Source organism: Somniosus microcephalus, unplaced genomic scaffold (genome assembly GCF_052327205.1).
Source record: "Somniosus microcephalus isolate GS21.2 unplaced genomic scaffold, FLI_Smic_1.0 unresolved_chr3, whole genome shotgun sequence".
Lineage (NCBI taxonomy): Eukaryota > Metazoa > Chordata > Chondrichthyes > Squaliformes > Somniosidae > Somniosus > Somniosus microcephalus.
In genome coordinates, this window is record NW_028225181.1 from 70,539,521 (window position 1) to 70,553,526 (window position 14,006).

At 48.1% G+C, this 14,006-nt stretch overlaps 1 protein-coding gene across 1 annotated transcript in view; it reads right to left on the minus strand.

The window, feature by feature from the left end:
- LOC147091929 (uncharacterized) overlaps positions 1 to 13,662 on the minus strand; it is a 29,791-nt gene extending 16,129 nt beyond the window's left edge. Inside the window, exons 1-2 of the mRNA XM_085976942.1 lie at positions 13,567 to 13,662; positions 4,530 to 4,818 (exon numbers count right to left, since the gene is read on the minus strand). The gene's annotated coding sequence lies outside the window, so the exon portion shown is untranslated. The remainder of the gene's footprint in view (positions 1 to 4,529; positions 4,819 to 13,566) is intronic.
- Between the last annotated feature and the right edge of the window lie 344 nt (positions 13,663 to 14,006).

Genomic DNA, 14,006 nt, shown 5'->3' on the forward strand with positions numbered 1-14,006 from the left:
CAATCGGGGTGTCCAAGGGGTGGGACTTCCGCCACCTGCTGCTCCCGCTGCTGAGACAAGTGGAGCAGTGCAGAGGGAACTTTACTCTGCACTGGGCTTTACTCCCTCAGCACTGCACTGGAGGGGCAGCACAGAGTTTTAGACTCGAGGCTCTGGAGTGGGACTTCAACCCACAACCTTCTGACTCAGAGGAGAGAGTGCTGCTGCCTGAGCCACGGCTGACACTCTGTATCTAACCCGTGCTGTACCTGCCCTGGGAGTGTTTGATGGGACAGTGTAGAGGGAGCTTTACTCTGTATCTAACCCGTGCTGTACCTGCCCTGGGAGTGTTTGATGGGACAGTGTAGAGGGAGCTTTACTCTGTATCTAACCCATGCTGTACCTGCCCTGGGAGTGTTTGATGGGACAGTGTAGAGGGAGCTTTACTCTGTATCTAACCCGTGCTGTACCTCCCCTGGGAGTGTTTGATGGGACAGTGTAGAGGGAGCTTTACTCTGTATCTAACCCGTGCTGTACCTGCCCTGGGAGTGTTTGATGGGACAGTGTAGAGGGAGCTTTACTCTGTATCTAACCCGTGCTGTACCTGCCCTGGGAGTGTTTGCTGGGACAGTGTAGAGGGAGCTTTACTCTTTGTCTAACCCGTGCTGTACCTGCCCTGGGAGTGTTTGATGGGACAGTGTAGAGGGAGCTTTACTCTGTATCTAACCCGTGCTGTACCTGCCCTGGGAGTGTTTGATGGGACAGTGTAGAGGGAGCTTTACTCTGTATCTAACCCGTGCTGTACCTGCCCTGGGAGTGTTTGATGGGACAGTGTAGAGGGAGCTTTACTCTGTATCTAACCCGTGCTGTACCTGCCCTGGGAGTGTTTGATGGGTCAGTGTAGAGGGAGCTTTACTCTGTACCTAACCCGTGCTGTACCTGCCCTGGGAGTGTTTGCTGGGACAGTGTAGAGGGAGCTTTACTCTGTATCTAACCCTTGCTGTACCTGCCCTGGAGTGTTTGATGGGACAGTGTAGAGGGAGCTTTACTCTGTATCTAACCCGTGCTGTACCTGCCCTGGAGTGTTTGATGGGACAGTGTAGAGGGAGTTTTACTCTGTATCTAACCCCGTGCTGTACCTGCCCTGGGAGTGTTTGATGGGACAGTGTAGAGGGAGCATTACTCTGCATCTAACCCGTGCTGTAGCTACCCTGGGAGTGTTTGATGGGACAGTGTAGAGGGAGCTTTACTCTGTATCTAACCCGTGCTGTACCTGGCCTGAGAGTGCTTGATGGGACAGTGTCGAGGGAGCTTTACTCTGTATCTAACCCGTGCTGTACCTCCCCTGGGAGTGTTTGATGGGACAGTGTAGAGGAAGCTTTACTCTGTATCTAACCCGTGCTGTACCTGCCCTGGGAGTGTTTGATGGGACAGTGTAGAGGGAGCTTTACTCTGTATCTAACCCGTGCTGTACCTGCCCTGGGAATGTTTGATGGGACAGTGTAGTGGGAGCTTTACCCTGTATCTAACCCATGCTGTACCTGCCCTGGGAGTGTTTGATGTGAAAAGATAGAGGAAGCTTTACTCTGTCTCTAACCCGAGATGTAGCTGCCCCAGGAGTGTTAAATGGGACAGTATAAAATCATACAATGGTTACAATATGAAGGAAGGCATTCGGATCACCGAGCCCATGCCGGCTCTGTGCAAGGGCACTTTAGCTGGTCCCACTCCCCCGCCCTTTCACTGTAGCCCTGCAAAAAAAATTTCATTCAGGTACTTATCCAATTCCCTTTTGGAAGCCAGGATTGAATCTGCCTCCACCTCCCTCTCAAGCAATGCATTCCAGATCCTAACCACTCGCTGCGTAAGAAAGATTTTCCTTATATCACCTTTGGTCCTTCTGCCAATCACCTTAAATTTGAGTCCTCTGGTTCTCTACCCTTCTGCCAATGGGAACAGTTTCTTTCTATCTACTCTGTGTACAGCCCTCATAATGTTGAATCCCTCTATCAAACCTACTCTCAACCTTCTCTGCTGTAAGGAGAATATACCCAGCTTCTCCAGTCTGTCCACGTAACTGAAGTCCCTCATCCCTGGAACCATTATTGTAGATCTTTTCTACACCCTCACTAAGGTGGGAGCTTTATTGTATCTAACCCGTGCTGTACCTGGCCTGAGAGTGTTTGATGGGACAGTGTCGAGGGAGTTTTACTCTGTATCTAACCCGTGCTGTACCTGCCCTGGGAGTGTTTGACAGGACAGTGCAGAGGGAGAGTTACTCTGTATCTAACCCGTGCCGTACCTGCCCTGGGAGTGTTTGATGGGACAGTGTGGAGGGAGATTTACTCTGTATCTAACCCGTGCTGTACCTGGCCTGAGAGTGTTTGATGGGACAGTGTAGAGGGAGCTTTACTCTGTATCTAACCCGTGCTGTACCTGCCCTGGGAGTGTTTGATTTTGACACCAGGTGCTGAGAATGTTAACATAGAAACATAGAAGATAGGAGCAGGAGTAGGCCATTCGGCCCCTCGAGCCTGCTCCGCCATTCAAAGTGATCATGGCTGATCATCCAAATTCAGTACCCGGTCCCTGCTTTCTCCCCATACCCCCTGATCCCTTTAAGCCTTAAGAAATATATCCAACTCCTTCTTGAATATATTTAATGTATTGGCCTCCACTGCCTTCCATGGTAGAGAATTCCAGATGTTCACCACTCTCTGGGTGAAGAAATTCCTCCTCATTTCTGTGCTAAATGGCCTACCGTTATCCTTAGACTGTGACCCCTGGTTCTGGACTCCCCGACCATCGGGAATATCCTTCCTGCATCTAGTCTGTCCAGTCCTGTCAGAATTTTATAAGTTTCAATGAGATCCCCTCTCATTCTTCTAAACTCCAGCGAGTACAAGCCCAATCGTCCCAATCTCTCCTCATACGTCATTCCTGCCATCCCAGGTATCAGCCTGGTGAATCTTCGCTGAACTCCTTCCATGGCAAGAACATCCTTCTTCAGATAAGGCGACCAAAACTGCACACAATACTCAAGACGTGGTCTCACCAAGGCTCTGTACAACTGCTCAATCACCTAACCTGTCCAAATCATACTGGGGTTTCTTGGCATCCTCCTCACAGCACACACGCCCACCCAGCTTTGTGTCGTCTGCAAATTTGGAGATATTACATCCAATTCCCTCGTCCAGATCATTAATATATATTGTGAATAGCTGGGGTCCAAGGACCGATCCCTGCGGTGCCCCACTAGTCACTGCCTGCCACTCGGAAAAAGAGCCGTTTATTCCAACTCTTTGCTTTCTGTCTGCCAACCAGTTCTCTATCCAAGTCAATAGCTTGCCCCCAATCCCATGTGCCTTAACTTTACACGCTAATCTCTTATGTGGGACCTTATCGAAAGCCTTCTGAAAGTCCAAATACACCACATCCACTGGTTCTCCCTTATCTATTTTACTAGTTACATCCTCAAAAAATTCCAGTAGATTAGTCAAGCACGATTTACCTTTTGTAAATCCTGTTGACTTTGTCCGATCCTGTCACTGTTTTCCAAGTGCTCTGCTATTGCATCCTTTATAATGGACTCTAGCATTTTCCCCACTACCGATGTCAGGCTTACCGGTCTGTAATTCCCTGTTTTCTCTCTACCACCTTTTTTGAATAGTGGGGTAACATTAGCTACCCTCCAATCCATGGGTACTGTTCCAGATTCCATCGAATGTTGGAAGATGATCAGCAATGCATCTACTATTTCTAGGGCCACTTCCTTAAGTATCCTAGGATGTAGATTATCAGGCCCTGGGGATCTATCGGCCTTCAATCCCATCAATTTCCCTAACACCATTTCCCTACAATTACTGATTTCTTTCAGTTCCTCCCTCTCATTAGACCCTATGTTCCCCGACATCTCTGGGAGGTTATTTGTGTCCTCCTTTGTGAAGACAGAACCAAAATATGTATTTAATTGGTTTGCCATTTCTTTGTTCCCCATTATAAATTCCCCTGATTCTGACTGCAAGGGACCTACGCTTGACTTCATCAATCTTTTTCTCTTCACATTTCTATAAAAACTTTTACAGTCAGTGTTTATGTTCCCTGCAAGCTTACTCTCATATTCTATTTTCCCTTTCTTAATTAATCTCTTTGTCCTCATTTGTTGAATCCTAAACTGCTCCCAATCCTCAGGTTTACTGCTTTTTCTGGCCAATTTATATGTCCTCTCCATGGATCTTATGCTATCCCTAATTTCCCTTGTTAGCCACGGTTGAGTCAACTTGTGGTTTCACCAAGGCCCTGTACAACTGCAGCAAGACATCCTTGTTCCTGTACTTAAACTTTAGTGTATGTGCCTTTAAGAGTCCCAGGTCTGCTGTAATGCCGGTAATGGCCACTCGGGCTATATAAGCCTGTATATTGTGTATATCCGTTAGAACCCCCCCCCCCCCAAGACTTTGCTTAGTAAACACCTATGAACCAACTCCTGTCTTCAGTGTCTTTATCAACACACAGACACTACAGTGGCGACGAAGTGGAAACGGACTTACCTGCAATTCGGCAGCACCTCAAGGACATCGATTCCTCGGGCGTCCAGAAGACTCAAGAAAGTGAGAGAAGCTGTGGTTTCACCAGCTGGCCAAGCTGGTGGCAGGTACTGCGCTAATCCTTCCTGGGCGTCAGGCTGGGGCTCCAGCGGCTGGCTCTACAGCTGAGACAGGCAGCGAAATCGGAGGCAAGCAATAACGGACTGGGAGGGAGCACTCGGGAGACGGCCGGCGCGGCAAGCAGGTCAGCGTTCAGATCTGCAGAGAAAGTCCGGCGGGAACGAGTCTCCAACTGTAAACAAATAAAATAAAAAATAACAAAACATAGAACGGAAACCGCGGGAAACAGCGTTGTCATCGGCAGCAGCGGCGGGAAAGCGCAGGAAGCGCCATATCTTTTCTGAAATGCCTAAGTCTGGCAATATTGATGCTTTTGATAGCGAAATAGAGGATTGAACCACATACGTGGAAAGAGTAGAGGTATATTGCACTGCAAATGGAATAGAAGATGAAAAAAAAGCTTCAGTACTGCTGTACCTAATGGGCGCAAAGACATACGGGCTGTTACAAAATTTAATCACTCCAGCCAAACCAAAGGACAAGAATTTTAAAGAAATTGTTGATACCCTGCAGGAGCACTTAAACCCAACACCGCTGCTGATAGCGGAACGATTCAAATTCTTCAAGAGAAATCAACACAAGAATGAAAGTAACGCTGATTACCTAACCGAATTAAGAAAGCTATCAAAGTACTGCCAATTCGGGGCAGGACTAGCAGATTATCTTCGAGACAAATTCGTTTGCGGTCTCTTAAGTGAAGGAACACAAAAAAGGCTGCTTTCTGAAAAAGATTTAACATTGAACAAAGCTTTCAGTATGGCTGTATCATACAAAGCAGCAGCAAGAGGAGCTGCAGAGATACAACAAAAGACACAGGACTTCGGCACCCATGAAATGACACAGGGTTTCGAAAGATGTTATCGCTGCGGCAGATCCACCCATAACCAGAAGGACTGCTGGTTCAAGGACAAAGCATGCAGGCAATGCGGAAAGATTGGACACAATGCACGGGTATGCCGATCTGGACAATATAAATCCACAGACAGAAAAAAAAAATCAATAAAGGAAAGTACAGGAAGGTACAAATGATGACAGACAGTAGCTCCGAAGACCAGAAGAGCGATAGCGACTCCGAAAACAAGAGACTAAGCTGTCTCAAATTACATAATGTACTTGCCAAAGATGATTACCAAACCATTTGGGTTACCCTCACGATAGCAGGGTCCCCTGTAAAAATGGAGCTAGATACAGGATCAGGTCTAACCGTAATAAATCGACGGGATTACGAGAGGCTATTTTCGCATATACCTCTAAAAGACACATCCATTATCTTAAAAACATATACGGGGCAGAAAGTATACCCCAAAGGAAAAATAAGGGTGCCTGTTGTATACAACGGCAAAGAAATACAAAAGTTGTATTTATACATTCTACAAGATGGTGGTCCACCGTTGTTTGGACGCGAATGGATCAGAAAGATACGTTTAGACTGGCACTCCATTCAGGCACTGACAGTGACCAGTAAGAAAATAAACAATGATGACATCATACCTGAACGATTAAAAGACATCTTGGCCAACGCCAAAGAAGTGTTTCAAGAGAAACTAGGAACCTTGAAAGGCATCACCGCCTCAATAAAAGTGGAAGATGCAGCAATTCCCAAATTTTTTAAGGCAAGACCGTGCCATACGCAATTCGTCCAGCAGTCGAGGCAGAGCTGGAGAATTTGGAAAAGGCAGGCGTATTATCCAAAGTAGGTTGGAGCGAGTGGGCAACACCCATCGTTCCAGTCATGAAAAAAGCATTGAATAATGATAAATCTGAAGAACAGAGAAAAATTTGCATCTGTGGAGACTTCAAGGTGACTGTAAACCCGGTCCTTCACACGATACAGTATCCTCTTCCGAGGATAGAAGATATTTTCGCCTCACTATCCGGAGGGAAACGTTTCACCAAAATTGACTTGGCACAGGCATATCTACAGATGGAGGTTGAGGAGGCCTCTAAAAAGTATCTCACGATAAACACACACAAAGGCCTGTACCAGTACAATCGACTGGTTTTTGGAGTAGCATCAGCTCCAGCTATCTGGCAAAGAGCTATGGAGCAAGTCCTGCAAGGGATTCCGGGGACTCAATGCTACCTAGACGACATCCTTGTAACAGGAGAAAACGACAATGAGCACCTTGCCAATTTGGAGCAGGTGCTCAATAGGCTGAAAGAACGGGGCCTACGAGCAAATCGCCCCAAGTGTGAATTTTTCCAAAATCAGATATCATATTGTGGCCACATAATTAATAAGGAAGGGTTGCATAAGTCACCTGAAAAAATTGAAGCGGTCATAAAAGCCCCAGCACCTGAAAATGTTTCACAATTAAGGTCGTTCCTGGGATTAATAAATTACTATCATAAATTTTTACCGAAATTATCAACTCTTCTACACCCTCTTAATCAACTTCGACAAACAGGAGTGATTTGGAAATGGAACAAAGACTGTAAACGTGCCTTCCATAAATGCAAAGACTTAATCACATCCAAAGAAGTTTTGGCTCATTACAACCCATCACTGCCAATCAGACTGGCGTGCGATGCATCCCCTTACGGCATAGGAGCAGTATTATCCCATAAATTCCCTGATGGCTCAGAACGGCCGATAGCTTTTGCGTCACGCTCATTAAACTCAGCTGAGCGTAACTATGCCCAAATCGACAGGGAAGCACTCAGCCTGGTATGGGGAGTGAAGAAATTCAACCATTACCTACACGGACAAAAATTTACCTTGTTGACTGACCATCAACCCCTCATCTCCATATTCAACCCTAAAAAGGGTGTTCCCATTATGACAGCGCAAAGGCTACAGAGGTGGTCCCTTTTTCTAGGGGCACACCAATACAACATAGAATACAAAGGATCAAAACAGCATGGGAATGCTGACGGTTTATCGCGCCTACCGTTGCCAACGGTAAAAGAGGCACCTACAGTAGACCCAGTAGAGATGTTCCACTCTACCATAGTGGAATGTCTACCAGTAACAAATTCTGCCATTGAAAGGGAGACGAGAAATGACCCGACTCTCTCACGGGTCTACGATTTAACAGTGAAGGGATGGCCAGCACATGGCGAACCACTGTTGCCAGCATTCTCGCAAAGAAGAGAACAGCTGTCAGTGTGCCGAGGAACCTTGATGTGTGGATCCAGAGTGGTGATTCCACCCAAACTCCAGGATAAAGTGCTAAAGGAGCTTCACGAGGGGCATCTGGGTGGAGTGAAAATGAAGAACCTAGCTAGGGCGTTTGTATGGTGGCCAGGTATCGATGGAGACATCGAAGAAATGACCAAGAGCTGCCTAGGATGCCAGAAGGTCCAAAACGCTCCACCACAAGCCCCTCTACATCCATGGGAGTGGCCCTCATCTCCCTGGCAAAGGGTGCACATTGACTTTGCTGGTCCATTTATGGACTCAATGTTCTTAATCGCGGTTGATGCACACTCCAAGTGGCCGGAGGTAATAAAGATGTCCTCCAACACCACGGAAAAATCCATCACAGTATTAAGGACCATATTTGCCAGGAATGGGCTGCCGGAACAGATATGTTCTGATAATGGACCGCAATTTGTGTCCGAAGAATTCAGAAAGTTCTTAAAAAACAATGGGGTTAAGCACTACACGTCCGCCCCATACCATCCCGCCACCAATGGATTGGCTGAAAGGTTTGTCCAGACCTTCAAGAAGGCCATAAAGGCCATGGGTAATGAAGACATAAAACTTCAGCACAAGGTGGATAACTTCTTATTCGCATACAGGAATGCAACACATATGGTTACCAACCAAACTCCCGCCATGATGTTCTTCAATAGAAACCTAAGATGCCGGCTGGATTTGGTCAAGCCCAACATCAGAAGGGACGTGGAGAACCGGCAGTTTCAAGGCATGAATGAAAGGCCAACTAGAACCTTCCAGATAGGTCAACAAGTTTTGGCCCGGGACTACCGTACCGAGAAATGGCAGCCTGGAACTATCTGCACACGACTAGGACCACTGATGTATACCGTGGACATCGGAGAAAGCATAATAAGGCGCCATGCTGACCAAATCATAAAGTCATCCGAAAAGGGACAACCTACACCACAACTCTATACGTCTAACGATGAAGTAGAGATACCCATATCTACCTCCGATCCGGTGATACTGGAACCCGATGAACCCGACACTGGCATTCAAGCCGAATCAGCTTTGCCGAAAGAACCTACTACACCACCAGAAACTGCTACACCCCCGAGGCGTTATCCGGACCGAGTCAGGAAGCCTCCTGAGAGACTGACTTATAATTAATTAACTACAGCAATGTGTATATTATTTTTCTTATAACAATTAATAATTACTTAAAATATGATGTACTGGTTAACTAAAAGGGGAGGAATTGTAGTGTATGTGCCTTTAAGAGCCCCAGGTGTGCTGTAATGCCGGTAATGGCCACTCGGGCTATATAAGCCTGTATATTGTGTAACACCTATGAACCAACTCCTGTCTTCAGTGTCTTTATCAACACACGGACACTACACAAACCCTCATGCTACGAAGGCCAAAATACCATTTGCCTTCTTAACCGCCTGCTGCACCTGCATGCTTACCTTCAGCGACTGGTGCACAAGGGCACCCAGGTCTCGTTGCACTTCCCCTTCTCCCAATCTATTGCCATTCAGATAATAATCTGCCTTCCTGTTTTTGACACCAAAGTGGATAACCTCGCATTTATCCACGTTATATTGCATCTGCCATGCTTCTGCCCAATCACCCAACCTGTCCAAATCATACTGGAGTTTCTCGGCATCCTCCTCACAGCACACACGCCCACCCAGCTTTGTGTCATCTGCAAACCTGGAGATATTACATCTAGTTTCCTCGTCCAGATCATTAATATAAATTGTGAATAGCTGGGGTCCAAGGACCGATCCCTGCGGTGCCCCACTAGTCACTGCCTGCCACTCGGAAAAAGAGCCGTTTATTCCAACTCTTTGCTTTCTGTCTGCCAACCAGTTCTCTATCCAAGTCAATAGCTTGCCCCCAATCCCATGTGCCTTAACTTTACACGCAGAAAAAATCTGTGTATATGTCTGTCTGTATTTTTGTGAGTATCTGTGTATGTGTGTCTGTGTAGAATAGCATCATAGAATGATACAGTACGGAATCTTCTCTGCTCTAAGGAGAACAACCCCAGCTTCTCCCATCTCTCCACCTAACTTAAATCCCTCATCCCTGGTCCCATTCTCGTAAATTTCTTCTGCACCCTCTCTAAGGCCTTGACATCCTTCCTAAAGTGTGGTGCCCAGCGGAAGCCTAGCCAGTGTTTTATAAAGGCTTAGCATAACTTGCTTGCTTTTGTACTCTATTCCTCTATTAATAAAGTCAAGGATCCTGTTTGCTTTTTAACAGCCTTCTCAACTTGTCCTGCCACCTTCTAAGATTTGTGTACATACCCCCCGAGGCCTCTCTGTTCCTGCACCCTCTTTAAAACTGGACCATTTAGTTTATATTGCCTCTCCTCATTCTTCCTGCCAAAGTGAATCACTTCACACTTCTCTACATTAAATTTAATCTGCCACGTTTCTGCCCATTTCACCAGTCTGGCTACATCCTCCTGAAGTCTGTTACTATCCTCATTGTTTGCTACATTTCCGAGTTTTGTGTCATCTGTAAATTTTGAAATTTTCCCCTGGATCCCCAAGTCCAGGTCATTGCTATATATCAAAAAAAGCAGTGGTCCAAATCAATGTTCACGTTAAGTTGCGCGGCCACGCAGTGGTCTGGAGGTCCCGCGCAGCCTGCTCACCGCCCTATAAATGGAAAAATCGCGCATGCGTGGAAATTTGAATGGGCCGTGCAGCCCGTTAAAGGGGCCACGCACCTCAAAAAAAAAAAGAGGGAACATTGGTCCTAATACCGACCCCTGGGGAACATCACTGTTTACCTCCCTCCAGTCTGAAAAGAAACCGTTCACCACTACTCTCTGCTTTCTGTCCCTGCGCAGAACATTGGGAGTGAGCGAGTGCAAACAGCACCTGATTTCTCGCCAAGCACTCACGGGAGCAGGGGATTTGCCCTACTTTAAATGTCAGTCTCTTACATATACATTATATAGAAAGGGAGACGCTGTCCCTTTAAAATCGGTTATCCAGGGGGACACGGTCCCTTTAATGAAAATCACCCAGAAAAAAAGAGCGCCTGTCCCTTTAAGAGAACCCCCACCCATATTTCTCTAAAAGTGCTTGAAATTAATAATTACAAACGCTGGAAATTAATATTTTAAATTTAATTCAGGGAGAGAAAAGTATTTTTACTCATAAGTGTTTGCTCCAGAGGGTTTTTTGTTTCTGCTTCATCAATTAAAAACGAACTGCTTTTTTAAAAGAACAGAAAATGCTGGAAATACTCAGCAGGCCAGGCAGCATCCGTGGAGAGAGAAACAGAGTTAACGTTTCAGGTCTGGGACCCTTCATCAGAACTGGAAAAAGCTGGAGATGTAACAGATATTAAGCAGGTGCAGAGACGGGGTGGGGGAGGTTAGGAGGGGAGGAAGGAATTGAAAGAACATCCTGTACTTTTGTAAGAGGCAGGAAAGATAAAATGTTGCAAATGGGAGTGGCAAAAATCATACTGCATGAAAAATGGGGGCAGGGATAATTATCTGAAATTGTTGAACTCGATGTTGAGTCCGGCAGGCTGCAAAGTGCCCAATCGAAAGATGAGGTGCTGTTCCTCGAGCTTACATTGAGCTTCATTGGAACAATGTAATAGCCTGAGGACTGAGAGATCAGAGTGGGAGTGAAGCGGTGAATTAAAGTGACAGGCGACCGGAAGCTCAGGGTCACCCTTATGGACTGAACGGAGGTGTTCCGCAAAGCGGTCGCCCAATCTGCGTTTGGTCTCCCCAGTGTAGAGGAGACCACATCGTGAGCAACGAACACAGTATACTAGATTGCAAGAAGTACAAGTAAATCGCTGTTTCACCTGGAAGGGATGTTTGGGGCCCTGGACAGTGGGAAGGGAGGAGGTAAAAGGGCAGGCGTTGCATCTCCTGCGCTAGCACGGGAAGGTGCCAGGCGAAGGAGAAGGGCTGTTGGGGGTGATTGAGGAGTGGACCAGAGTGTCGCGGAGGGAGCGGTCCCTTTGGAATGCTGAAAGGGGAGGTGAGGGGAAGATGCATTTATTGAATTATCACCCAATCTGTGTTATGCAGCGCTCTTAATAAAGCCTGGAGCGACAATTTGTGTTCTTGTGAGCTTGATTATCTGGTATCTGAAACCCGAGGACTCCCGATCATTAGAGTCAACCTCAGTGTGTGGAAAGGGATTCCCTGGTGTATCCCACCCGCTGACACACCAGAATGTCCACATTGTGACTGCGGTGGGTCGATTCCACTGTTTCTGATGCCTTTAATCACATCCAGGACTGAACCATGTTAATTCAGGCAACTGGGTCTTGTTAATGTTAAGAGCCCCCAATAACTGGGCTGGATTTAAAGATTCTTCCCTGTTCTCTCAGTACTTGTGAGCAGAGAGTAGCTGATGGTATAGAATCATAGAGCACAGTAGGATGCCTTTCGGCCCATCGTGCTGGTGCCGGCTCTCTGAAAGAGCGATGCAATTAGTCCCACTGCCCTGCTCTTTCCCCACAGCCCTGCAAATTTCTGCTTTTAGTAGATATATTATAGTGATAATTCCCTCAATCTGGAGAATAGAAGTACAGTGGATTCGTGCGCGATCTTCTCGAGTCTGTTCCAACTGACAACACCTTAAGTGGCCTGTTCTTATACACAAGCTTGGTTACCGCTCAGGAAATGGGATTGTTTGGACCCGTCTGTTGACCGCCTCCTGAACTCCTGCTAATTCAGGGAATTTAGTCCATCTGTGACCAGACTATAACCACAAGCCCGTCTGGTTATCACACCTATACGGTCCGTGAGGTTATTATTAGATTCACACCCAGACGTTGTGCCTTTACTTGTCTGGCACTTTATTATCCCATAACACGGGTACAGGGGCTCAGTAATATTTCATTCATCAGAAAGACAAAGTAAAACAACATACTGGTCAGCTTAACAGAATCTCATCCTAATTAAGGGGCTATAAATATAAAAGTCCAGCAGTGAATTCAGTGGAAATGACTTTACCCATAGAATGGTGAGAATGGGGAACTCACGACCACAAGGAGTAGTTGAGGTGATTGATCCACAGTAATGGCGGCTGCAATGCCCACAAGCCCCCGCGCTCCAGAAAGCGCTCCGGCCGCCGCGCTGAGTTGTGGCTGACCCCGCGCATGCGCCCCATGGCCCCGCCCTCTCCTGCTCCACAGGCGCCCGGCCCGCACCGCGCATGCTCAGCACACACCCTGGGCACCTGTCAATCATCCTCCCCCGCGCCTGCGCGCTGGGCACCCTGAGCTCCAGGCTGCCGCGCGGGGCTTTCTTTGTAAAGTCGGTGTTGGTGAAGAGCCGCAATCAGTGAGGGAAAGTGAGTTTTCCCCCAGATCCGATTGAGATCAGAGGAGGGGAGAGAATAAAGGGGAATCCAAACCTGAGAGTCCGCCGATCCGGGCCCCCAGCGGAGCTCGCTCCAGGTACACGTGACCCGGGCCCAGGGCCTGATTGACGGGAGCTTCCGACCAATAGGGAGCGAGCGGGGCGGGGCTGGAGGAGCGAGCCGGCGGCGGGTCCTCCAACCAATCAGGGAGCCCGAGGCGGGACTTGCGCCGGCTGATTGGGGACAGAGGAGGCTGACGGGAGATTTAATTTAAATTAAATTCCCGCCTGCTCCAACCGCCCACCCTGTGACGTCGGCGGCGTGCACTGACTGACACTGAGCTATCCACCAATGAGCGAGGGGAGGCGGACAGAGAGTTTTATCAGGGTTTTTTTTAAATAAATATATATATAGCGGACAGAAGCGTGGCCGGGGATATAAATAAAAAGGAAATACACACCGGCACCGTCTGTGCTTCAGGGGCCGGACCCGGGCTGCCCGCTCAGGTCTCGCCCCGCCGGCAGTTGGAGATCCAGGCGCCTGACCCCCGCTCCAATCAGACGGCTGGCCCCCGGTCCAATCAGGCGCCTGACCCCCGCTCCAATCAGACGCCTGGCCCCCCGCTCCAATCAGGCGCCTGACCCCCGCTCCAATCAGGCGCCTGGCCCCCGCTCCAATCAGGCGCCTGGTCCCCCGCTCCAATCAGGCGCCTGGCCCCCGCTCCAATCAGGCGCCTGGCCCCCCGCTCCAATCAGGCGCCTGGTCCCCCGCTCCAATCAGGCGCCTGCCCCCCCGCTCCAATCAGGCGCCTGGCCCCCCGCTCCAATCAGGCTCGCCGCACCGCGCCGTCTTCTGATTGGTCCGAGTTGGACGCCGGCGTCATCGGCTCACGTGGCGGCC